Source organism: Dipodomys merriami, unplaced genomic scaffold (genome assembly GCF_024711535.1).
Source record: "Dipodomys merriami isolate MVZ:Mamm:240054 unplaced genomic scaffold, mDipMer1.0.p SCAF_6, whole genome shotgun sequence".
In the NCBI taxonomy this organism is placed as follows: Eukaryota; Metazoa; Chordata; class Mammalia; order Rodentia; family Heteromyidae; genus Dipodomys; species Dipodomys merriami.
In genome coordinates, this window is record NW_027206179.1 from 16,091,766 (window position 1) to 16,118,980 (window position 27,215).

Below are 27,215 nucleotides of genomic sequence, written 5' to 3' on the forward strand. Positions count from 1 at the left end.
TTTCTCAATTTAAAAAAACTGGGGGACAAAGACTTTAATGTATCAGAACACTGGAAATCATCATAGGTATTGATATATAACAGTTTTATGATGGATTTTGCAGGAGTGCAACTATTGCGAACATTGAGAAGTATTTACATTTTGGTTCATTCAAAATCCTACACAGAGCTGCTAGGGCAGAAGCAGAATTTGACTCTAATAAAACTCACCTGGATCAGATGGTTTTTGTTCGTTTGTTTATTTTGTTTTGATTTTTTTTTACACTGGAACTCAGGCTTGTACCCAGGGCCTCGGTGCTGTCCTTTAGCTTTTCCATTCAAAGCTGGTGCTGTATCACTTGAGCCCTGGTTCCATTAATGGCTTGTTGCTGCGTGCGTGGAGATAAAAGTCTCTTGGATTTTCCTGACTGAGTTGGCTTCTAAGTGTGATCCTCAGATCTCAGCCTCCTGAGTAGGTAGGATTAAAGACACAAGCCCTCAGCGTCTGGCTTGATTTCTACTTCTATTCTTTACAAGTACAATACGTTAGAAAGATTTGTGGAACGATCTTCCCATACTCAAGTGCAAGGATTCCTGTAGTTTATCTGTACACACATGAGAAAACTAATTTGCTGGGCTTGTAGAATAAATAACTATTGAATGCTAATGTCACACTGTGCTCAAAGAGCTTATTCTAAACTCTGTTTCTAGCAAGACTTCCAGTGTTCCTATTGGTCCTTATAAATCTATAAATGTATATTGTTTGACTTCATAAATGTTATATTCTAAAGGGCATAACATAGTACCTTACATTTTGATGATGGTGAATGAAGTAGAGAATCTTTTCACCTGGTTTTGAGCCATTTGTCTGGATGGCTGTTCATGTCTATTGCCATTATTTTTATAGAACTATCTATAGTCATTTTGTTTGTTTGTTTGTTTGTTTGTTTTCAAGTAGTATCTACAACTCTGCTATGATCTGAATATTTATATCTCTCCAATGTTCTTATGTAGAAACTTAGAAAAACACACACAAATATGTACAGGTAGGGCCTTTAGGAGGTGATCAGAAATCTCAGGCCCAGAATGAGTGCCTTAGACACGAGCTCTGAGCAACCAACCTGTGGGTTCTTTTCTGCCAGGTGAAGAAGATGAGGTAGCACAGATGGACCAGACATGGAATGTGCTGGCACTTCATTGACATAAACTTCTTCATAAAGCAAAATGAAAACAAAATACTTTAAGACTATTTAGGCCAGATGTTTTTTTCTTGTAGGAAACTTTAAAATCATTGATGAAAGTTTCAAAATAAAGAATCCTTAGGCTTTCTAGTGGCCCTCAAATCTGCTTTGAAAATTTGTTTTTCTAGGAACTTATTCATTGAGTCTTTTTTTTTCTGATACATTGACCTAGGTTTGCTGATAATATTCTCTTCATGCTCAGACAGCGATATCTGCCATCTCTTCCCTTCACTCATGGCATGGAGTGTTTATACCTGAGCTATATTTGTGGTTACCATGACAACCAGAACATTATCTGTTAGATTAGTTTTGAGTTTGTTGATTTTCTGTATTGTGCATTTGTTTCTATTTTCAACAAATTCTATATTGTCTCCTTTCCTTCCTTCTTATTTCTTTGGGTTGATTCTGTTGTAGTTTGTCATTTGTTAGAGAAAGCATCTCTCTCACCAATTTTAAGATTTAATTTTTTTTTGAAGAATTTCTTTACTGATCTCCACAAGTGTTATTCTTTATTTTCATTACTGTTGAGTTTTTTTCCATTCATTTCTATTGTCTTCTTTTTAAAAAATCACTATTTAGAGGTTTTAAAGATTTTTCATATGGGAATTTAAATTTAGTTTTTTTGGTTACTATTTAGTATTTTTTAAAAATCAAACAGTACATTTTTATTTATTCATTAATTTGCTGTGCTGGAGACTGAAGCTCTTGTTTGATTCTTTTCCTGGAACTCTCTTACTGAGCTAGCTTTTTGCTGGTTAGCTGGAGTCTTAAGGCTTATTCTTCCAGGGTGGCTTTGAACTGTGATCTCAGGTCTCAGACTCTTGAGTGGCTAACTTATCAGTGTGAGCCACTGATTCCTGGCATAACATAGTATAATTTTCTTTTTACCATACATTGACTATTGTACAAAGCGTGACTCAGCAGTACAGGGTTTAGTCAACTCTGAGTTCAATCCTCCAGACTGACAAAAACCTAAAAGAGAGAAAGAAAATGACATTTCTTTTTCCCTATGACATAAATCCCTTAAATAAATTAGATTGTTTTTGAAAAGAGACTTAAAAATGACAAAAAAAATTCCCATGGGTGCCTGAGAAATACAGGCTGTCTGCATTCTCTGTTCGTTGCTCAGCCTTTCATTTTTCTTTCCCAGGTTTTCCTATCTTTACGAATATTTTTGTTCTCCTGATCTTTCAATATTTGAGATCTCCACATAGAGAATTTCTCAGTGTCTCAGTGCCCGCTCTTTGCCGTGTCCCTACTTATTTTTCTTAACCTTGGCTAGAGGCATGACATCTTTACTGACTGGCGTGGCAGGCATGAGCTGTTCCTTTGTCACCTCTGTCTTTCCCTGGATGGCAGCTGCTGAATGAACCAATGAATACATGGGTGTTCAGGGATTTATGAATCTGACGTGTTGTACAGAATGGAATAACACCATCGCAGGATAATCTGGAGGACTGTATGGGAATGGCTTATGCCTCACAAAGCTTACTTACCATTTATGATGGTTTCACAAAGGGCCTGGGATCCTGGACTTTGGTGCAGGCCCTTGCGTCACCTCCTTGTTGACTGTCCTCCAGGGTAGGGTTTCAGATGAAAGCAGTGGGAGTTCCAGAGTTTGGAGTCATGCCTGTTAGTTAAGTGAAAGGCATTTCACACATTTGCTTTTATCAGTCTGTTCATGCTGATAGGTGCGTTGAGAAGGAGTTCACAGCTCTTGAAAAGGTTTGAATGAAAGGACTCACTGAACAAAGTCTTCTGTTTATCTGTAGAATGTGCCTTCTGAATGGCTATCAGCAGCCTCACAAATTTCTCTTGAGTGTTTAAACACATAAACAGAGGCAGAGCAACCAAGGGTAGTGTGTGTGTGTGTGTGTGTGTGTGTGTGTGTGTGTGTGTGTGTGTGTGTGTGTGTGTGTGTATAAATTGAGTTCATTAGATTAAATCACTATCTGGTCTGCATACTGCTTCACGGCATGGATTGAATACTTTGGCTTATTTTTATTAGAAAGCTAATGATCCTTTAATTTATTCAAGTGTGTTTCAAAATTTTCAAAGTTACAGTCTAAACTTTGCTCTAATTGAAAAATCTTTGGAATTCTAAACATGTTCCACGTGAAGGACTCAACTTAGTATCGTGATTACTTAAGATAGGAGATACTGAGCTGTCTTTACCATCCTTCCTTAGCATATTTGTATGGTGATCCCACACAATATGAAGTGTGATGATGTTCTTGAAGAATTCCTCAGTTCACATTCTTCTTGGCTCCTAGCTCAGTGATGATTTTGTCAGATACCCTCTATCCAAACTCCCAAACCCCCAGATCTTCTCTGTATTCTTTGTTTTATTAGCTTTAAGTAGTAGTTCAAAGGAGTTGTCATTCAATAAAGCAGTTTATGAATACAGTGCCTCTGTTCATTCTCACCCCTTCCGACATTCTCACTTTTCTTAATTTTATTACATTCTCCCCACTTCTCTTCATTCTTCTACTCTCCTTTGTCTATATTCTTGAGTTGAAAGGAAAGCTGTTTTAGACACTGACATAAATGTGGTAGGGATAGATTTTTAATTACCATCTTTAAGTTGTACAAGGAGTTACCAGTCAAGGTCTTAGATTTATGAAGCTCCATTTTTAAATAAGAATCAAGTAACAGAATAGAACTCAACTTTTTCTTTAATTTCTTCCTGGCTCTTCTCCCTGAAAATATATACCAGAATCCCAAGAATTTCCCCTCTCATTTTTTCTGCTTAATTTTTATAATGTTCTAGAAAGAGTGAAAGGTTTGCTTATTTGTGGAAAATCCTGACACCTCTGCTGGTTCTAATCCTATTTTTTCAAGAACACTCAATTATGTTTGCATGAGATTTTATTTCTCCAGACATTATATACCATATTCATTGCAGTTTTGTATATCATGAGGGCTTCTTCATAGAAATGATGGCATTTTTGGTTTTCTTCTGTAATATATTTTAAATGTCTTCAGTTATTATTTGAGAAAAGAAAGTAGAATTAGAAAGGCTATCTCCTGAAAGGGAAATAGGAACCAAATACACTTTTATGTGATTTAGTAATAACGTAGTTCTAAATAATTCAAATATTTAAAAAAATTTGGACATCTATTGTCTATGAATGCTATTGTATAATTGTTAAACATGCTATGCTAAAATATAATTGAGGAGAAAAAGAAAATTCTCTTAAAAACTTTAATTTTAATCCTGAAATAAATGATAGTAAATACATATAATAACCACAAGGTAATACCACTATAATTACTCACATTCTTTTGCTTAGAAATGTCAAGTGTTTTCCCATTTTCATACTTTTTCAAAGTACCATTTCTGAAGATAGTTGGAGACATTTTCTACAATAATTAACAACCAAGGTATATTAATTATATACTATATATGACTTATTCTGGCTTGTTTTAATCTTTTTGAAGATTATATTTTTCTAAGGATACAAACTAACAATCTGGGAAAGCTAAAGGAAGTTAAAGTAAGTTCCTCAAGTTTTTATATATGAACATATTCTCTTGAAGACTCCAAGTTTTCCCATACTTTCCATCTATAGGAATATGCATCTCCTAAATCTCATACCTCTGTTTTACCAGATTTAGGGTGTTACTGACTCCTAGGTCCTATTTGATTTCAGATCTGTTTTTGCAGTTTCGCTGTGGGGCTTGGAACTAATTCCTGGGGTGGGAGCTGACTTTTAATCTTTGTTTCTTCCTACCCAGTGTTGACATCTCTTCCCCTCTCCACATGGAAGACGATCTTTACCTCCACCCACTACCATACTTTCTCTTCTCCAATCTTTGATCTTCCAATTTCCTCTCTTAATTGCTTTCAGCCATCTCGTGCCACCACCCAGCTTTGATTAGGTGTCGTGTGTCTCTTCTCACACTCTATTTTACTTCTCAGAGTTATGAGCAGATTTTTAAGCTGTGACAACATCAGCTTTAAGGCCGGCTGTCAGAGACGTCAGGCTTCATGTGATTTTTCAATCTTCACCATAGTATTTCTTCATGCATTTATTCCTTTTATTTTCTGCTGAGTTGTTTTTGAAAAAATCCATTTCTACTGTTTCCAGGAATATTTCCTTTAGTATATAAGCAGTCTCCCACTTAAATAATGATAGACCTTTAAGCACATTTTCATGTATTGGAAACCCTCACTCTGAATTCCTTTCTTATTTTTGTTAATATGGAGGTTATTAAAGTCATCTCTGGAGAATCAGATTCATGTCGTCATCCCTCATTTTCCACTAGTGAATTTGGAGTGGATTAAAATCATCATCCCAGGCGACGGCACACCTCCCCTCCTTCCCCCTTCTCATATCAATGTGTGCAAGCAGGGCAGAGTATTCAAATCACACCTACTTCAAGGCAGCACTGTGTCCAGACCCGACCTAAATACCGAACTATGACCTAATGGTCATAATTGAGTAGAAATATTGAAAGAAGGAAACCAATCAGAGTAGGTAAAGCAAACCAAAAGAGCAGAAGACATTTTATTCCAGTGGCCAGGGCAGGAATTTCAGCTCCGGCTTACACCAAGTGTGAACATGGGGCCTGGACAAATATCGATGGGTTCCCTTGTCAGGAGCAGACGGGAGAGATGATCTGTGAATCAATTCTCTGGTGTTTTCTCTGAGTGATACACCCTCCCTATAATCTTAAAGTCACTAGCTAGCTTCTGCTGACTTCTCTGTTTTATTCTTGCTCCTTCTGAATACAGCCAGAGGGAAGTGCTCCCGACTGCTGCTCAGGCCAGAGAGACATCAAAAGTCACAGCGCATAAGAAGTAGGGTCAGGATGCTTAAGAGACAACAGAGCAACAGGCAAAGCCATCTTAGAGACTCTGCTGGCCTCCAGCACCCTAACCTGTGCAGGGAGCCAAGCGAAGCTGCCTGATCTCAGAGAGCAGGAAGATTGAGAAAGTTGGCCAGTCCAGAAGTGGTCTCCACCAGACCTGTGCTCATGCACAGAACCCTGGGATCTCAGCAAATCCCTGAGGGAAGCCACCAGGAATAACTTCACGCCAAGATGAGTCAGTTTCCGTAAGTGAGCTCAGACCGGAGTTCAGAGTCCAGTATTAAGTTTACTTAAGAGAAAAGTGAAACAAGTGGGATTTTTTTCTTCTTCTTGGAAGATGATTTATCGATGAATAAAATGTATTAATTTAACTTATACATTCCAGTGTGTCCTCTTTGCATGACCAGCCTCTGCCTTAGACATAAACTTCTTCCACTAGCCATAGGCCATGATTTACCAGACAGACATGCCAGAAGCCATTGGTATGTTTCCCAAAACATTCATCCTGGGGCTTCTTTTCATCAAATATTTAGGGTGGGGTTATTATTGTTTTTTTCTTGCTCAGTAGAAATACAGCATAGGGAAGGAACTTGGTTAAGTTACCATCATCTAGTTCTGTGTGCCAGTCCCAGTTGATTTTGTTAGGCTGGATGTATCTGCTTAGATGATCCTGTGTAATCTCTAAAGGGCTCTTCTGATCTGGGACATAGCTAATAGACCCGTAGATAATAAACCCATCCTATGGCACAGGAGCACTATGCCATGCAGGATTAACATCCTGAAGGGTAACAGGACAACTCCTGGGTACCATAGTTGTGTGGCTGAGCCCAGTGCTCTCCCTGAGGGGACCTTCTGCATGATACTACTCAGGGACCATCACCGTTAAGTTTTCCTTCTCAGATTCTCTTCTTAGTATCAAGCCAATTTCAAAACGCTTTCCATCTCTCAGTCCAACACTTCATCTTAGAGTCAGTATTGACTCTAACATTCCCACATAGGCAGTAGAGGTGGTCGAAGACAGCAGGTAAAGATGAGATGCATCCAGGCCTATGCTTGTCTGTGGAGCACCGCAATCTCCCATAGAAGCAGAGAGGACACAGTCATGTTCCACTTCCCGGTTCACGGCCTCTCTCAATTCTGCTCTTTTAAAAACACCCAGGAATGCACTCAGGGAGGGATAGGGGGCAGGGATTTTTGTTGTTGCTTTTACTTTTTGCAACTTGTAACCTTTACCGTATGAACTGCTCGTCGGTTTGAAACACATTTTAATTTTTTTTCTCATTTCGACAGATGTCTTGAACGATCCTTATCACTGCTCAGAAAAGCCTGAATGAAGGTTCTGCTTGCAGGCCTGGGATGCAGGCAGCCTAAGGGTAAGTTCAGGATGTAGGGGGGGCTTCAGGGTTCCTTGCCTTAGAATAAGAAATCCGTAGTTTCTATTCATTCCTCTTACCAAGTGCACTGGACATGAATCATCAAGTAAATATTTAAAATATGCATCCATTTTTTTTCTTTAGCAGCCAGGTCATGTTGCATTATTCCCTACCTCTTCCCTGCACACACTTTTTTCCTGAATAGGATGTTTATACAATGACTGAATATGTTTATCCAAAATCTTGTGAAAATCTTCTTGAAGAACAGCCAAATTTGTCAACCTGTTATCGTCTTCAAAACCTGTACAAGCGATGGGGCTGTAGCTGAGTGGTAGAGTACCTGCCTAGAATACACAAGAACCCCAAGACTCCATTTCCGGCACCACAAAGCCAACACAATCCCTTTAAACCACAAACAAACAAAAGATGTCAAGACAGTCTTTAACCAACAAATGGCTAAATCTCTTCAGAGGGCTCTTTAGAAATGATTTCCTCTGGAGATGATGTGTCTGCTGATGTGGGCTGGGACTGCTTCCCGTTCTTCCTTTACCCCTCTCCTCTCTTCCCCCCTTCCCCCTCCTCCTCCTCCCCCTCCTATTCCTCCCTCTCCTCTTCCTCCCTTTCCTCTTCCTCCCCCTCTTCTTCCTCCCCCTCCTCTTCCTCTTCTTCCCCCTCCTCTACCTCCCCTCCTTCACATAGGGTCTCTTTCCTTTCTCACTTAAAGCTGCTTCTCTACCACTTCTAGCTTTTTGCTAATTAGAAATACGAGTCTCGTGGACTTTTCTACCCAGGCTGGCTACAAGTCATGATCCTCCGAACTTAGCCACATGAGTAGCTAGGATGACAGGGGTGAGCCACTACCGCCTGACTCCTGTGGAAAGTCTAAGTTCTCATTTTGACTCATTTGTCCCCTTGTTTGCTTTCCTTGAACTTCCTGACGTACAGGGGAGTCTAGGGCCTTTTTGCTCAGGTACCATTTTTATTATTCTGAGTGGAACAAAGCAGAGTCCCTTTCCTCGGATTTTCTTAAGTTTCTGCTTTTTTTTTTTTAGAGAGCAGGGTTACCTGCGTGGTGTTGGCTCTTTTCAGTGGTGGTTGTGGCTTTCACAGTTCTGGAATTGAGAGGCGGCATCTCCCCCACAGAGCAAAGCATGGATGGCTTAGGGGTTGCTCATTGGCTACTTTCCCCTGGATGTAATTGACAGAATCCAGACAGAGACACAGTGTGGATGAAAAGGACATACCATAAGGCAGCACTTGGAAAATAGTTCAACTGAACTTTTTTTTTAAACACATCAGCACGGGTCTTTGTAGGGTCTTTTCTTATAACAAACAGTGGAATCTTAAATACAGATTTATTTTGCTTTAAGCTGATAGGAAGCTAAGAAGCTAGGGCCAGAGAAAGTCCTTGGCCCAGAGCATATATTTAGACAACAATGGGTTCCGGGGAGTTTGTTTCTCTCAGCTTTGGGAACTTTCCTGACTCTTCAGATAAAACCCGGATGGGCCATTGTCCCCCTTGAGCTGGTAGCTAGGGAGATGGATTTCTGTGTGTTTATATTCAGGGAGGAAATGCTAAACTTTTCCTTTCTTTAAATATCTCTCTTGATGAGAATATTTATGTAAAGAAAACAAGAAAAGAGGTTTGGGAAGGAAATAGGCAAAACCCAGGTATTTAAAAATACTTAGAATGTTTTTATTTTCTCCTCATTTCCAACAGAAAAACATTACAGTTATTACTAGGTGCCTAAGATAAAATTGCTTGGTACAACTACTTAAAGGTAATAAAAGATATTCAAATGGAAAGCAAAGAAAAGACTTAGAAAAATAAGGAGCATACCCGCTCTAGAGGTAAAGTGGGCACGGCTTTGCCTTTGATTCTCTGTTAAGGTCTGGTAGAATGGTGGGCTTCATCCAGCCCCTGCCCTGCTTTGTTCTCTCCAGTTGTTCTCTCCTCTTTGTCTCTGCACTAGTCTTTGAGGCTGATGTTCAATAGAAGAGCCTGGTGAAGCTGTGGTTCGGCTTAGGGAAGCAGGTCCCGCAGACACCTGTCACCTCTGTCACTGTGAAATTTTGTTTCCAATTAGAATGATTCTCTACATAATTGAAAAGAACAATAATTAGATCTGGGTTTATTTTTTCACTTGCTGCGTGTGGTCTTCCTATCCCATAGTCTTCTAATTTAATCAAGTTACGTGATTTCTAAGCTCCTAATTTGTAATTTAGACAGAACGGCTGATGCTTTATTGCCCAAATTCTGTAACATTTGCCATGCCCAGCCTATCCACCTTAGAGGTTGTTTCGTTTGGTTCTATCATCCTTTCTGCACAGCTGTCTGCAGACCACCCATTCAGAGGGAAGGTTTCTGATCTTCTGTTCCATAACACCTTGGGAGCTGGATTGCACATTTAATAGATAAGTTGCAGGGTTTGAAGCTTGTTTTATTAATCGATCAGTTTTAAATATACTTCAGTGACCCCTAGCATGACTCTCCCTGTCTGCTAAGAATTAGTAAATATTTGATTATTTTGTACCTGTCAGTGGGAATTCATAGAGGAAGAATTACAGTTGGTTGGATCTGATTCGTGAAAAGGTCTATCTCAAGGCAAAACTGCACGAAAGACATAGTCAAACTATCTAGAAAACCTTACCTCTGAGGGTGGATGGGGTCATGGGTGAGCCCATGTGTAGAATGAAGTCTATCAGTTTAGGCTCTCGGTGTTTCTTCTGTTGAATATTTTGCTGGTAGATGTGGAAACAGTATTTCTTTATATGTGTGAAAAAGCAATGATAACATCTACGTTCCTTAGCAGACAGGTCTTAAATAAACCCAAATAAACACTAGTATATAAAATTTCATGTAACATATAAAATATATGTATGCATATGTATATTCATATATACATATATATGTATGTGTCTATGTGCATGTGCTGGTAGTGGGGCTTGAACTCAGAACCTTGTGCTCTCACTTGGCTTATTCCATTTAAGGCTGGTGCTCTAGCAACTCCTCCATTTCTAGCTTTTTGCTAGTTAACTGGACATAATAACGTCTTGGATTTGTCTGCCTGGGCTGGCTTTGAACCTCAATCCTCCTGAGTAGTTAGGGTTATGGATGTGAGCCCTGGTGTCCAGCTGTATAAAAAAGCAATAGTTTAACAGCCTTTTGGTGATTTACATGGTACACACCATACCTGTCGCCATTTAAAGTGCAAAATTCAACAATTTCAGTACATTTACAGATAGGCAAAATCAATCATTACCACCACAATCTGATTTTAGACCATTTTTGTGATTCCCAAAAGAAATCTAGTTCCCATTGGCATCTATATCAAGCGCCTACCACAGGTCCCTGGGGGTCACTGACCTCTGTATGGTTTTAGCTGTTCTCAAAAACTCCTATCAGTGGACTTAAACAATATGTGGACTTTTAGAACTAGCTTTTGTCACTTAAATAATGCTTCAAGTTTTGTATATGCTGTTGCCTGCAGCAACAGCTTGTCTCTTTTTAATTATAACAGATCATTAAATGACTAGTTATAATATCTTTAATTTTTTATTGGTTGGTGAATGTTTCAGGAATGGAAGTATTTTTGGCTACAGTGTTTTGATGTAGCATGGAGTAAGAAGTTAGCATTATTGAGGCATAACTAACTTACGGTAAGACAAACATATATGATGTGTTTACAACTTGGTAAGGCAAGGCATAGTAATATGACCATGAAATCACCACTGTTGTCAAAGGAATAAACAGGGACAGGTGGAATGGAGCATGCCCATACTTCCTGCTACTCAGGAGGTGGAAATAGAAGGATCATGATTTGAGGCCATCTGAGAAAAGTTAGCATGTGATCTTATCCGAAAAACAGATTAAAAGCAAAAATCCTGGAGACAGGCTCAAGTGATAGAGCCAGTTGAGTGAGTACCTTTACTCTTCAGAAGAAAGAGGAAAGGAAAGGAAAAAAGAGAGAAAGAAAGAAAGTAATGAATACATCTACCATCAACATTTTCTTTCTGCCCTTCCAAAATTCTTCTCTCTCCACTTCCTGTTCTCAGCCAACACTATTCTACTTTCTATAATGAGACATTGATTTGCATTTGACATAATTTTGTATAATGAGCTGTTGGAATTTACATGCATTTGTTATTGTCTTCATTTTGCAAATATAATTGTTTTTAAGGAAATGAATATTGCTTATTTAATGATCATATATCTTCAAGGAAGTCTCTTTAAGGTGCATTAATATATATGAATTGGGTTTTCTTATTAAATTTTAAGAATTCATTACACATTTTAGATAGAACTTTTATATCATTTCCAAGTATCTTTTTCCAGTTTTTCCATTCTCATATCAATGCCTTTTAAAGACCCGAAGTTAATTTCAATGGCGATTGGTCAGTTTGTTTTTATAGGTTGTGAGTCATATTACAGAACCTTACTATAATCAGAGATTACAGATTTATTTTCAGTTGCTTTTCCTATGGGTTTTATAGCTTAGTTTGGTTATGTTGCTCTCTAATGCATTTGAGTTGGTTTTCTTATATGATATGAAGTATGGGTTAAAATTATTTTTAAATACAGATGCTATTATAATCTTATTCTTTTTTGGTTGTTTTATTTTTTGGGCAGTCATGGGCCCTGAACTCTGAGCCTGGACACTGTCCCTCAGCTCTTCAGCTCAAGGATTAGCCCTCTACCACTTGAGCCACAGTGCCACTTCTGGCCTTTTCTGCTCATGTGGTGTTAAGGAATCGAACCCAGGGCCTCATGCATGCAAGGCAAGTACTCTACCACTGAGCTACCTTCCCAGGCCAATCTTATTCATTTTGAGAACAAACAAGCCATTAAATAGGCCTGACATTGGTGACTCACACCTGTAATCAGGAGGCTGATATCTTGAGGATTGCTGTTCAAGGCCCACCTAATCAGAGAAAACCAGGAGGCTCTTATCTCCAAATGGCCAGAAGTGGAGACTTGGCTCAAGTAGCAGAGCCCCACCTTGAGAGAATAATCAGGGACAGTGCTTAGGCTCCGAGTTCAAGCCCAGTCCTGGAGCAAATATCAAAAACAAAAGAGAACAAAGAACTTATACTTTACTGAAGTATTGCAACTTTTAGTTGAAAATCATTTGTCAATGGAACTGTACTTGTATTAATAACCTCTCAACTCTATTCTCTAATCTATTTCTTTATTTTGTAACCAAAGCTTCATTGTCTTCATTTCCATAGCTACATGCCAAGTCTTCACTCAGACAGCAACTGTCTTACTAATTGTACTTCATTTTTCCAAGTTGTTTAAGCTCTTCTAGCATACTGCTTTTGTACATGAGTGTTAAAATCAGCCAATACTCACCAAAAAAAAAAAAAAGGCTATAATAGCATAATAGCATCCTTCACTTCAGTGCACAATAATTCTGCTCAGCCTCTATGCTGGAATCTCAGTCTATAAATCTTCTACATCTTTGGCAGATTTATGCTAAAACACTTCGTATTGTTTGGTAATATTGTAAATATTATTGCCATTCACATATCAATTTCTAGCTATTGTTATGAGGTAAAACTCTGATTGTTTTTTCCTTGATCTTCTGTCCTGTGATGTTGATCTCACTCAGGAGAGCAAGGTAGCCGGCTGCAGATGACACGGCATCTCCCACACTAGCATGTCTTCTGTGGATGAACACAGTTTTACTTTTTCTTCATAATTTGCATTCATTTTTCCTTTATTGCCACATCTTATTGCTGTAGCTAGAAGCTTAGGTAAATAGCTTGAATAGGTATGATAATATTAGATTTTTTTTCTGCTTCTGATCTTAGAGGGAAAACAGGAAGCATTGTTGCCCTCTCTCCTTCCTGCCTCTTCTCTTTCTCCTCTTCTCCTTATCTTCCTCTTCCTCTTCCTCTTCCTCCTCCTTTCTTTTTCTCCTCCTCCTCCTCCCCTTCCTCTCCTTTGACCCTCTCTCTTTTTCTTTATGTCAGGAAGACAAAGTTCTCCTTTACTTCTTTCTTTTGCTGTATTGTAGTTGGCATTGGACTTTGTTAAGTATCCTTTTGAGTCTTTCAAAATAAGAACATGATACGTCTCTGGCCTTTGTTTAATCTGGTGAATTATACGAACTGGTTTTTAAATGTTACATTAACTAGCATTCCCAGAATAAAATCCATTTGGAATTGGCATTAGCTTTCTGTTCTTGACTGCAAACACTGGCTTAAGACGACACCCACTGCCCTTCAGTCCTAAGGTTGGAATGTGGACACGGGACATGTGGGTTCTGCGGTCAGCCTGGTAGGCTGACCTCTCCCTCCAGCTCATCAGGTTGCTGAATGGGGGATTCTACTTGTTAGAACTGGGTTTAGAATTTAAGCATGTGTATTCATGAACATTGTTGGTAGGTACTTTTGTTTGTTTGTTTTTCATGTTTATTTGAAAAAAAATTGTTACTATAAAGGCAATGCCCAGAAGGGCTACAGTTATACAAGCCAGGTAAATAGTACCTTTCTTTTTGGATACTGTCACCCTTTCCCTTACTCTCTCCAAATTTTCCTTCCCACCCACAAGCTGCGTCATTCATTTTCCACATGGTGTCCAGTGGGTACCATTGCTGTAGGTACTTTTGTTTTGGTAGAATATTTTTTAATTATTTTGTTATCAGGGCAACTCTAGACAGAGTAATTTTACATGCATAGACTTACCCTATTTGTTTCCTGTCTCTGAGGAGTCATCATTTTTTTTCTTAAAAATATTTGTTGTTTTCCCAATTATTTTTCATGTGTATTCTGTTTGTTGCTGGTAGTGTTTCAGAGAGGAGAGCAAATCATGCTTGCGATTTAGTGCATCATGGCTGGATGTGAAAGACATCACCTTAGGACTAAATTTAATTCAATTGTGGAAGCTCCTTATTATTTTGTTTTGCAGCCATTTCCCTTTTGTAAGTCCATCAGAATCTTAATTTTAATATTTTGCAAATGTATCCTTAGGGCAACATTCCTATTTGTAGCAACTTAATCAGAAGTTAAGTCTATGCATAGTTATCATGGATATGTCTAGACTTACCTCCGTTGATAGCTTTGGTTACTACTTTGCCTGTATAAATGTTTGATGAACTCCTTTTACAGACTTGGAATTTTATACTGGATGATAGAAAGCTTCTCCTTTCTGACAGTTTGATGGCACAATAACAAATATCACCAGCTTACGTCTGTTTACAGTCAACAAGGAACTCATATCTCCAGAGCTCAGATCTGATTAGAGTGACTTACAAGATTCATTTCTCTATTTCATTATCAATTTTTCAAGTAGCAATTGAATGCTATCATGTTTTCTTATCTGAAAGGCATAATTCTTTCTGTGGAGAGAATCAGTTTCTAGTTACTCGGTTCAAAAAGTAAGTTTATTTGACTATATCTTAGAACAGTTCCCTCAATGTCCCAAGTGCCTAACTCTCTTCCAAGAATCCAGGAACAATCAAGGTTTGAATGGCCAAGTGAAAACCTTTCTTCTAATAAATACAACATTCCTCGAAAATATCACAGGTTGGAAATGGCTCTTGCTATCCTAACCTACAGAACACCCTAGCTCAGCTACATAGTACATTGAAGAGGACAGGATATTTGTCCTGTGACTAACATTGAAAGAGAACATCATTCTGCATACTACTTGCCTGAAAGAAGATGAAAATCTGAAATATAGTTTCCATTGAATGCACATCTGTTTCATGCATTATAAAGTAAAAAGTTTGTATGTGGAACCATTGTAAATTAGGGACTGACTGTATATGTATAAACCTCCCCTTACAACATAGCTTTACCTTTTGTATATGTGTACATATTATATATGTATATATATATGACCTATAGGAAAAACACACACACAATCATATGAAGTGTGGTATAAAAGTATATTTAAAAAAAGAAAGAACTACAAACCAGCAAAGCAAGTAATACTTTTCTCTACAAATATACTACTGACATAATCAAATTAAAATCTTTATTCATTTTTCCCTTATATTTGAAATGCTCCTGTGCCTTTTCTCTATTCTACTCAGTGAATCCGATGCTATTGATGGCAGCGACTAACCCATGGAAGATAACTACAAGTAGATATCTGAGTGGAATATTATGACATTTAGGAAAATAGTAGGGAAGCCAGTTCCAGCCACTTTGTGTGTGTGTGTGTGTGTGTGTGTGTGTGTGTGCGTGTGTGTGTGTGTGTGTGTGTGTGTGTGTGTGAGTCACATGACCAGACTTTTAGTTGAGGTTCAGGCTTTCCTTTTTGAAATGGTTTGTTGATCATGACCAATCTCTTCTGTGCCACAGATACTCCCCCACCCAATGACAAAGATTTATATTACTGTACATGTGAAAAGAAGCAAGGGAGTCAAGAACATGTAAAGTTTATTACTATCATTTATACTAGCAGTCTACCACTTGAGACATAGCTCCACTTCTGGTTTCTTGGTGGTTCATCGGCAATAAGAAGACTTTCCTGCCAGAGTTGACTTTGATCTGCATTTTTAAACGCTCAGTGTCTGAGCAGCTGGGATTACAGATGTGAGCCATTGGAACCTGGCTAAGGTTATTCTTTATCCTGGCTAATGGAGGCTGGGATAGAACCTTTAAAAAAACCACAATGAGTTAAGAACTCAAATCAGCATAGCTATTTCCTTTTTACTTTGTGAGAAAATGGATTATTTTTCCCTTAATTTTAACTACATTTTCAAGCTATAATTTCAATGTGAAATATAGATTTAAATTTAATTCAGATTACACACACAATAATTAATTTTTCTGTATGGTACACTAGGGAGATATCTTAGATGCAAATCACTATAAAATCCGTAAAATTTTCTTTTTATGACAATAAAGATTAGAATTTGTCAAGTAGTTGAGCAAAAATAAGAATCAAATTTAGCGATGACACAGAAATAACAGAAACATTATAAGTAATTGCTTGGAGGTGATTAGAGAATGTCTGTAGCTCATAGGAACATTTCATGATTTATTTGTCACTTCTAGGATAAAGGAACTAATCTAAAGCCATTTAAAATTATATTTATAAACTGAGATGGATGTATATTTAGGAGAATCAATCTGTGCATACATAGAGATATAATCAATCTAATTACCCATCATCTAATCACTACATTGGAAAAATATTTATCTTAATAAGGTCAAGTACATTTTTATGTCATCTGTAATAACTCTGTCAGTGAGTATATATGGCAATTTTTCATGGTTAACATCTTATTCTCAAAATGTATCTGTATGTTTAATCTGACTTTAGTGTTCTTTTAACTTAGAAGATAATGCCATTCAAATGTTATTTTCAATAGTAACAATTGAATATAATAACAATTTATTATCCTATTCCATGGAAGCCACATAATATACAGGCTAAAAGCTGGGTGCCCGTGGTTCATGTCTGTCATTCTAGCTACTCAGGAGGCTGAGATCTGAATATCATGATTTGAAGCAAGCTTGGGCAGAAAAGTCTATGAGATTCGTATCTCCAATTACACTACCAAAATATTAGAAGAAGAGCTGTGACTCTAGTGGTAGAGTATTAACCTTGAGCAAAAACCCTGAGGTACAGAGCTCAGGCCCTGAGTTCAAACTACAGGACCAGTATACACATACACACACACACATATAATAATCTTATGATTAATATATACTATATATTTCTTGATTCATAATTCTAATAAAGGACAAACATTAGTTAATCTCTTCCTGGTTCATGTCAGGACACCAAAATAATATAGATGCTACAATGATGCTCATGACAAGTATTTTTGACTCTTGGGTTACAAATTGCATGTGTGTATGTCTGAGTGTGTATGATATAGGGACAGAAAGGGGAAGAAAGAAGTTGAATAATGGCTGTAGTAGATAGAATGGTGTATGCTGAAATAAGGACTTCTTGAAAATTTTACCAATGTTTGAAAATAGTGGCTGAAAAAGATCCACTGGCCATCACAGTCTCCCTGAACTTTTGCCCCTGACATCTAACAGCTTTGCAAATACACACAGAAGGAATATTAATATAAGAGGAATGTTAGTGAACTGTCAAGAGTAATTGTACAGTGAGTTGATCAACAGTGTGGAGCGTTAACAATTCAAACCACTGAGTCCTATCATATAGACACCATTACAACCATCTATCAATGGTGTTGTTAGCATGTACCTTGTGATTTGGCATCGCATTTCTTTCTTTTGAAACATCTTTTAAAATGTTAGCAATAAAGTATATAAAGGGTTGAAATGTTTGAAAAAAGACAGCAGAAACAAATTGTAGGTGAGGGAGCATTTGTTATTTTAAATAGAAATTTCCCACCCAGTGGAGTCAAGATCAGAGAAAGAATACTGCCACTCTTTATGACAATTAATGGCATGATGTATTCATTCTTAAACCTTCAGCAAATATCTGTTAGACACTTACTGAGTTTGTAATCTCACTACCCATTCTGAGGTCTCCATAGCCTATGGAGAAAAAAGTTCTCCTTGGTATAACCCTTTAGTGTACAAAGCAGTTGCCATTTTAAAATTTTTAGATAATATAGCAATAAGGAATGTCTATACCAAATTATATTTCCCTAATTGCATCAACTGTTGAAGTACTCCTATTTTTAATTGTGAAAGTACCGTACAGAGAGGTTACAATTACATGAGCAAGGTAATGAGTACATTTCTTACCAAGCATTGTTAACTCCTCCTTTTTTTCCCCCTCCCTTCCCTTCCCTTTACATCCCACCCTCCCCCCCCCAAAGTTGTAAAGTTCGTTTTTCGACCTAACGACTTGTACATCTCTTTGTTGCAATGGGTCCACCTGTATCCCTATTTAAACGATTTGCTTTTTCCCTTCCCCTCCATGAGTACATTTCCTATTGAACATTGTTGCCTACTCCTTTGTTTTTCCCGTACCATCCCTTCCCTCCCAATGCATTCACTTTTGATCTGGGTACTTAAATAGCATTGCAAGTGCACAGAGTGCTGCCAGGTTTGTGTCCTTTACGCTGAGAAGCCACGCCTTCAAGAATGTCACAGTTTCCTCCAGCATCCTGGGCTGTTAGCCACTCACTGAAGCTTTGGTGAGGAGCAAGATGCCACCCCGCTCTTCAAGCCCATGACTCTCTCTCTGGGACAAGCCAGAGCGGTATTTTAAAAAAGATGGAGCTATAACTGCAGGCAGCTATAAGCCAAGGACATGCATTAATTGCAGAAGAGATCTGTTGGGTGTCTTTCATCAGTGGTCATTAGCCCATAAAAAGGATTCTATGTGGGGCAATGTGAAGAAGGATTACGAGCATCTGTGGTGGAAGCAGATACATCAGAGCAGACCCATTGTTGCGATTAAAAAAGAAAACAGAAATGCTGAGATAACTCATGGCTAAAACAAGAGGGGAAGAGATGCATACTGAGAAATGAAGGATGTGCAATTAAAAGACATACCAGACAGGGAAACCGAGTAGATGAAGGGTGAAGAAGTCAATGGGCTTCAGGAAACAATGGCAGAATAAGCTCAGGAAGGGGTCACTGTTGCCATGACAATCTCTTGGGCTTTGCTTTTCTTTCTCTGGTGATGGCAGAGGCTCTGCTCTGCTCTCTTTCTTCCACATCTGCTCAGTGATTCAGGCTTGCTCTGGGTCAGCCCTGGGCTACTTGAGTCAGATCATTTGATCCTCAGCAAAGTTCTACCAGTAGACTTCAATGGCTTCCATGTTAAAGAGAGAAAAACGAGGATTTCAGTAAACTCCCCTCTGTCAGGCAACGTAGGGCAAAGAGAGCTTATCATGTACTTTGCCTTGCCCAGCAGTGAGAGTCCCCCACAGACCCGAACTGAGGACTGGCTGCCCCATCCAGGGACTGCGCTCAGAGGTGCTGTCCTTTTCTGCTGTTGCTGCCTTTCGTTTCGGATGTTTTAAAGCCTAGGCGTCGCAGTTCATTCTGGTGAGGCATTTTCAGAAAAGCCCTGAGGGACAGGAGAAGTTGACAGCAAAAGAAGCAGCAGCGGTCAGAGTTGCACGTGAAAGCCCTCAGGGAAATTGTAGTCTGCTGGAAGAGACAGACTGGTCCGGCAGCCAACCTCAAATGTGACTGTGCAGGGCAATCACTATGCCCAGGTTTCACTCTTGACCGGGTTTCCTTGATAATTTAAACTCAAAAACCTTAAATTCTGTTCCTATCTATGAGAATGATCATGTAATCTTTGTGTGTTTGTCCAGAAAATTAAATGAAGGAACAGGTATGGAGGTGCCTCAGTGAAGTTTCCTTTTCATTCATTGTCTGGTCTCCATTAACCTCCCCTGGTTGTTACCTTTCCAGGTCCCACTCACACTGGACGCCTCCTGACAACCCTATGGGTTAGGTACTGCTCCCTTTCCCATCCCTGACTTACAAGAGACAGCCTTGGGGCTTTGGCATTCCCTCATATCCCTCTCTGTGTCACAAACCTTGGCTTTGAGCCCCTCTGTCTGCAGCACGGATCTTTGCTTGTTTGTTTGTTTGTTTGTTTACCATAGTGCTTTGAAACACCACTTGCATTGGCTTGGAATAAACAACCTGGAGAGCAGACCTATGAAGTAGATAAACATTTTTTTTTTCTCCTTTCCACTTAGCGCTGTGCTCTCCAAGTCCTAGGCAGATAAGAAGTTGATTGTTCTAGAGTTTATGGTCTCTTCTGCTTTTCTAAATGTCTCTAGAAGTGTCAGCAAGTAGCTGATGAAAAACTATAAAGGCCAGCAGCTGGCAAGCGATCAGGGCATCACAGTTCACGGCAGGCCGCAGGGGGACCCGGTGCCAGCCGGGGGCCATGCAGGCTCATCCTGTGTGTTGGCCAGGATTTGGCGGATGCCAGCCAATCTCCCTCCTGCTGAGATTTCTTTCTACGGGGAGGTTTTGCAGGAAATAACTGATTCCCCACCATGTGCTGAAGTTAAGGCATCTTGGTGTTTATAAAAATCACTCCCAGAAGCACATGTGCTCTCCTCAAGTGGAGATTTAGTTCAAAGCTGTTGATTAATGAACACCTTAGAATCTGTGTATGTATAGCAGTCATGTAAACGCTCTACGGGGCGAACGAGACAGTCATTAATTTGGGGATAAATTTTCCTTCTTAGTCAAACTTTCCAATGTTCCTTAAACATGCTGTTTATGTAAAATTTATTTATAGCGGATTTTTACCCGCACTCAGTAATCACTGAAGATGTATATACACATATACATGTATATGAAATGTCTCCTTCTAATTCCAGCTAACACCTTTGTTATTTATACCAGCATGTGTAAGTCTCTCTTTATGACATAACATCTGTTGCTGGAAGAATGGTTTTGTTGGCAGAAATGAGCAGTATATTTTGAACCAAACAGAAGAGGAGATCAATCATGAAAGGAAAAAAAATAATCTTGTTCCTTATGTTGAATATGCTGCAGGCGAAGTTTCCCACTTGTACACATATTGACACAGCGATCTATAGTCCTTCTTTTGTTGTTCAGAGATGGAAACCTGAGATGAGGATTTGGGCTTTATATTCTTCCTTAGAGTTGATCTTATAAGCTTGTAGGGATTCTAGAATTTATCCCATTTTTGATGAGGGTATTTCTACTGTGAGCCTTTCCTATAGATATGGCATTTCATATTTGTCCTTATTCTTTGTATTTCTTAAAGTTGTCAAGATTTGGTGTGAAATTAAATTTTAACTTGTTTGCTATTGTTTTTATTATTAATAATATTATTATTGCTATCTTCTTTAAGTAGCTGGACCAGAGTTTCAATCAGCATGCCAGTTTATGAGTAAAATGAATCTTGATCAATGTCATTGCTGCCATTTTTCTCTATCCATCTTCTATGTTTCTTTCACCTCTTCAAACTTCACCCATCCCCTCAAGTTACCTGTTAATCTATCTTTCTTTCTTTCTGTCTGTCTGTCAGTCTATCGTCTATCTATCCATCTATCATCTATTTATTAATTTACTTTTGTGCTGGTACTGGAGCTTGGCTCAGGGCCTAGTCACTGTCCCTTAGCTTTTTGGTCCAAGGCTGAGTTCTCTACCATTTGACCCACAGCTCCACTTCTGATTCTTTTGCTGGTTAAGCGGAGATAAGAACCTCAGAGACTTTCTTGTTTGGGCTGGCTCCAAACCTCAGTCCTCATATCTCAGCCTCCTGAAGAGCTAAGGCTACAGACATGAGCCACTGGTACCCAGAAACTATATCTTGGGATTTGTTGTATTTAAGGAGTTATGAATTGCTGGGTGTTGATGGCTCATATCTGCATTAGCCATTGACCACCGAGTTGTGAAAGGATGTGCCTGCTTGGCTTTGAAAGGCTGGCATAGACTAACCACAGGACACTCAGTGATGCTTCTGAAAGTAATTGTGAACAATGAGAAGGAAGTGATGTGTGCCTTTGATAAATGATAGTTGAGATAAAGGGTACATAAATAGCTAAATGAAATATTATAGACATAATCAGTGTAAGCTTGTTGCATCCATCGAAGAGTCATATTTAGGTTTTACAGGCTGGCAATGAGAAAGTCAGTGTTAATTTCCTCAAAGGAGTTCAAAAATATATCTCATAGCTTTTGTAGAATCTATAGAAATAGAGTGGATAATCAAACAAGGAGATGGATGAGTAGCTTATCAAGTCAGTTCTTATAGAGTGCTGAACAGATGACTGGAACAGAGTCACTAGAGTGGAAGATCTCTGATGACATGCCACCAGCCTCAGTCTTTTGATTCTTTTAAAATTGTGTAGTATAATGGTAACTTTTGCTATTATTAATGCACGGAGGACTAGCTATTATAAAGAATGACAAAGTTGGATTAAAATAAATGTTGACAAATTGAAATAATGGATCACCATAACAACAGGAAAGCAGGATCCTTGGCTCCTGCATTTAAGTTAAAATAAAAACAAAGAAACAAAAAAAATCTCATTGACAGAAATTCAAATGGGACCCAGCTTGACAATGAGATGTACAGGTTTTAGTTGACTGCAAACCCAATACAAAGCAATAGAGGATATGATTGCTACCACAGGCTGAAGCACTCTCCAGGCGAATTTAATGGAAATCCAGAGTGGAGCAAGCTCTGCACCTCCAGTCCTGGCTGGTCCGCCAGCGAGGAGAACAGATCCGCCAGCAGGAGAGAATGCAGAGGGCGAGAAGACCTGCCTCCTCCTATCATCTGCCCACCTGCATGTGTTGACCTGCCTAGTCCCGTAGGCCTAGGCTAGTCTTCTCTATTCTCCTCTGTGACAACTCTTTATGTACACTAGCAGTTTTTTTTGTTGGTGACAGAGATGATGTCTGCTACTGGAGTTAGTCTTTTCATGACCATCAGGCTGATGAGGAGAGGAAATTGATTTAACTCATAGGAGCATAATGTAAATGTGATAAAAGATCTCAACTTAAAGGAAGTCTAGGGTTTTGAGGGCTGGGTCGGTGCTCGTCGGAATTGCGTTCTTGACCTTGGTTTCTCACAAGGGCCAATTCAAGCACTCACACCTGAGTCAGGCACTGTGTTAGACTGTCAAGACCCACGACTTTTCCCTGCCTTTGAATTGTCAGGCCCATACACATAATTTGTTGCCCTTGAATTTTTCTAGCGTAAAATAATCCGTCATAAATTATGGAGTGGCATATAATTTATGCTACAAACAACTGAAATAACAAAGCAGCTCTGTATTTTTGGTGACTGGTAATGACAAAATCAGTCAGGAATCCTCAGCTCTGCCTAAAGTCATCCCGTGTTGCCTTCTACTTTTCAAGTTATGCCAAAGAAAATCATGGCCTGGGTGAAGATGGTGTGTTCACAAGGATAGTTTCCATTTCCAGGCAGCCCAGAAACAACAGATTCTATTTCTTACACTGTTGGGGCGGGAGTTCCAAGTTCAAGACACTGGTGTACACCATGTCTGATGAGGAAGGACCTGACTTCTGGTTTTAGATGGCACCATTTTATTCTGTCTTCATATGGGGAAAGGGTGGTGGGCACAGCAACCATGGCCTCTTTCATAAGACACTGATCTTCTTTATTTAGACCCTGCCCTTTTTTTTTTTGACTTGAGGCATGAGAATTGTTTTTGTAATTTAAATTTAAATTTCATTGTCAAGGTGATGTACAGAGAGGTTACAGTTGAATAAGTAAGGTAGAGAGTACATTTCTTATCGAACTTGTTACCCCCTCCCTCATTTTTTTCCTACTTCCCTCCCCTCCAAGTTGGCATTAGTTCCCCCCTTGTCCTTTGTCTCACCATTTTTTGTTCCCCTTCCCTTCCCTAATTCAGATAAATGTATGTACAATACCCAGGATATCAAAATTAAATACAGTGACAACTGGGGATAAACCATAGGGGGAAAAACACAAAAGAAAGAAGAAATCACATAGAATATAAAAAAAAAGACAACAAAGTAAAACCTAATGTGTCCATGTCTTGGAGTTCATTTCGCTTAGCATCACTTCACATGGTCATATGTACATAGCTATTGAGCTATGCTGCTCAGCTGCTAAGATTATCCTAGACATATACTATTTATATGTGTGTTTCTTTGGGTCTGGCTTACTTCACTTAATATGATTTTTCCAAGTCTTTCTATTTCCTTACAAATGGATTGGTGCCATTCTTTCTGATGGAAGCATAGAGTTCCCTTGTATATGTATACCACATTTTCCTGATCCATTCATTTGGGTTGATTTGGACCCTGCTCTTAAGACCTAATCCACTTACAAACGCTCTATCTCCAAATCCTGTTACATTGGTGATGAGATTTTGGTGTAGGGGTTCAGAGAGAAACATAGCAGCAGCTCGGGCCCATCCCAGGGCCAGCAAACACTGTGATGTGCCCAGAACTTGGGTTGTATAGATCCGTTTACTCTGTTCTGTTGAAAAGGACATAATGGACTGAAAGGGAGGAGAAAAAAGAAAATAGTGAATTTATTCACTTTTCATTCACGATATCTCCATAAATGACAGAGACGATTATGAAATGAAAATGACAATTTTGATACTACATTATTCACAGAGCAGTGGCCTATTTACTTGTGAACTGGTGACTGTGAATTTTGAGATCATTAGATGAATTGTTTCAAAAGGACAGCTAAAGGTAGGATTCTGTACTGAACGGAACACTACAAAGCAGAGAACAAGTAGGCGAGGTTAAAGCCTCCAAATTCTTATGTCAGATAGATCGGTCTCTCTTTCTGTTGTGGCACCGTGCATATGCTAGCATGTGTCTTTATTCACATTATCTCTGTAACATTTGTTGTATTGTTGATGGGACATTGTCAGAGGGACTTGTGCCAACTTAGCAGGCAAAGAGTGACGTTTCTCAGGACCTGATCCAACTAGAAGGAAAGTAGTGAGTGGGCACTGAGCAGGTGCTCAGCCTTTTCGTGTATCTTTTTCTCACTTTCTAATGAGAGTTGGGATCACAGGACAGTTAAGACTTGGGAGCACAGCCTGCTGTGTGCTGTGGTGGAGGGTGTGACTCAGTGCGCATCTCTGATCACAGTTTAGCCACCAGGGCTTGAAGAATCTGCCAATGTTGCATGCTTCCCATCCCCCACCGCTTGCTCGTGTACTTCAGTAACATTAGTCAAATGGGGGGAAATTATACTGGGGAAGAATGAAGAAGATTGAGGGACTATATCATTCTGAGTGCACAAAAAGGCAAGCTGGGAGGAGGGAAAAGAAGAATGGAACTTTGATTGTTAATAGATGCTTAAAGACTCTGGGATCATTGTTAAATCTGATTTAAGTTGCACGTGCAGTGTCTTCTTTAAGATCCTTTCAAGAGGAGTGTGTGTGTGTGTGTGTGTGTGTGTGTGTGTGTGTGTGTGTGTGTGTGTGTGTGTGTGCATACAAGATATATGTGCAAGTTGGTTTATGTGTCCATCCCTGTAGCTTTTCTGGGTGTTTGGAATATCTTCATAAATCAAGCTGTTCTGTCAGTCGATTATGTAAACGGAACAATAAATATAAACACATCCAACTTCACTTAGTTTATTTTTTGTATTAAGGTAAAAGGTAATAAAAATTAACCTAAATTGAATCTGAAGGGCATAATTACAATTTTAGTTAGCAACGTGTGTTTATAAAACCCATACGCATGCTTTCACAAAAAGCAGACAATTAGAACATTTTGCAAAACTGACTTAACTTTCACTGGCATGAAAAATTTGCGAGTTGCCAATATGAACCAGTTTTTCTCCACTTAAAATGGAGAATTGAGTCTAGCATGCTAAATGTTTAGTTTCGGGCTGAAAGCATCGCTCAAGCAGTAGAGCACAATGTCTGGGTTCAAACCCCAGTACTGAAGAAAAAAAGAAAAAAGAAAAGTTTAAATTTAAGGAGAATGAGGAGAAAAGTCAGTTCTGGTGAACGAATATACACACTCAAGCATATACCATAAAACTTCTAAAGTAGCAAGTTAATAGAAGTGCTGATAGAATTATTTACAGTCTAGGTTTGAAATATTTTTGAAAGAAACTAAACATATACAATATTATCTATAATAATAATTATGTATTATATAATGCTACATTATATTTTCTATTCATTATATATTTATAAACTATTATATAATATATGCCATATTGTATGGTGCTGTATTATATTATTATACACAAATTATATGCTGTTATCTATTATACATATTGCTATAGTGTTAATATTTTATTTTATCATTATTATTGTTTTGATTTTACTTTTTATTTTATAGCATTTCCAACACAAATAGAAGTAGAGAAACCAGTGTTTTTTTCTCTTACAATCTCATTACCCATTGGGCTAATAATGCATAGAAATCCTTTACCTGCACACCATCTGAATTGTTTTGAACTTTATTATTTAACTTGCAACTCGTTTGTATGTCTAAAAAGTGAGGGTTATTTAGCAAAATAAATAATAATAATTGTGACTTCCCACTGTTACAATACTTTTACTTATTCCTTAAGTATAAACATTGACTCTTGGTTTTTGAGTTAGTTAGTAATTTAACACAGATAGATTTATTATATCAGTGACTAATAGTAATGTAAGTTGTCAGAAATTAAAGTCCTTGTAGAAAATATAAGTGGGTTGTAGTGTGTTACAATCACAGGGTAATAATAATAGGTACTCCATAATAAGGTACTAATTTATCTTGGCCTTAAATATTATGTTTTATATGCAAATTGGCCTGCAGGGAGTTATTATTGGCATGCCATTGGTAAGATCATTATTGGTTTGTAATTTGAAGTGGCATTCCAATATGCTAGGTGAGGCTTATAGAAAAACATTGCTTCCTCATGGAAGAGAAATGTATTTGGAGTGACGTTTTGCATATCATTATTTTAATTTAATGGCAAACAAAAAGACACTGGTTGGACTGCGAACCCAAGTCTTTCACACAGGTGAAAGAGAATAGAAATCTGTTGCACACTGATATAATTAAAAACTTTATTCATTGTTAATTATGTGTTTCATATACTCATAGCAGAAGCTGTTTCAATCATACCTATGTTTGCAAAATATCCCAATGCTGGCTTTTGCTGGTACATTGAATTTTTAATTTTCTTTCTTACACATAATTAATCTAAAAAAACCCAAACAACTACAGATAAAATGGTCTTATTGGCCTAGCTGGGCAACAGAGCTGGAAGATATGGGCAAGCTGAAGTTTCTCTACAGATGCCTTGAGTACTGAGGTAGGAATAGAACAATGGAATCCTTACGCTAACTTAAGTTAGTAAGAAATAATAATAGAGCTAATAGAACTCATAATAACAAGACAAACAGGTAATAGTGGAGAAAATAGGCCTGTCAGTGTTG

At 38.4% G+C, this 27,215-nt stretch overlaps 1 long non-coding RNA gene across 4 annotated transcripts in view; it reads left to right on the forward strand.

The window, feature by feature from the left end:
• The window catches only part of LOC138813488 (uncharacterized), a 49,583-nt gene that overhangs the window by 11,954 nt on the left and 10,414 nt on the right, over nt 1–27,215 (forward strand). For 3 of the 4 annotated variants that reach the window (XR_011367813.1, XR_011367814.1, XR_011367815.1), the window contains exons 3-4: nt 5,958–6,279; nt 7,325–7,407. This is a non-coding gene — a long non-coding RNA (uncharacterized lncRNA). The remainder of the gene's footprint in view (nt 1–5,957; nt 6,280–7,324; nt 7,408–27,215) is intronic. The other variant, XR_011367816.1, reaches the window with a different exon arrangement.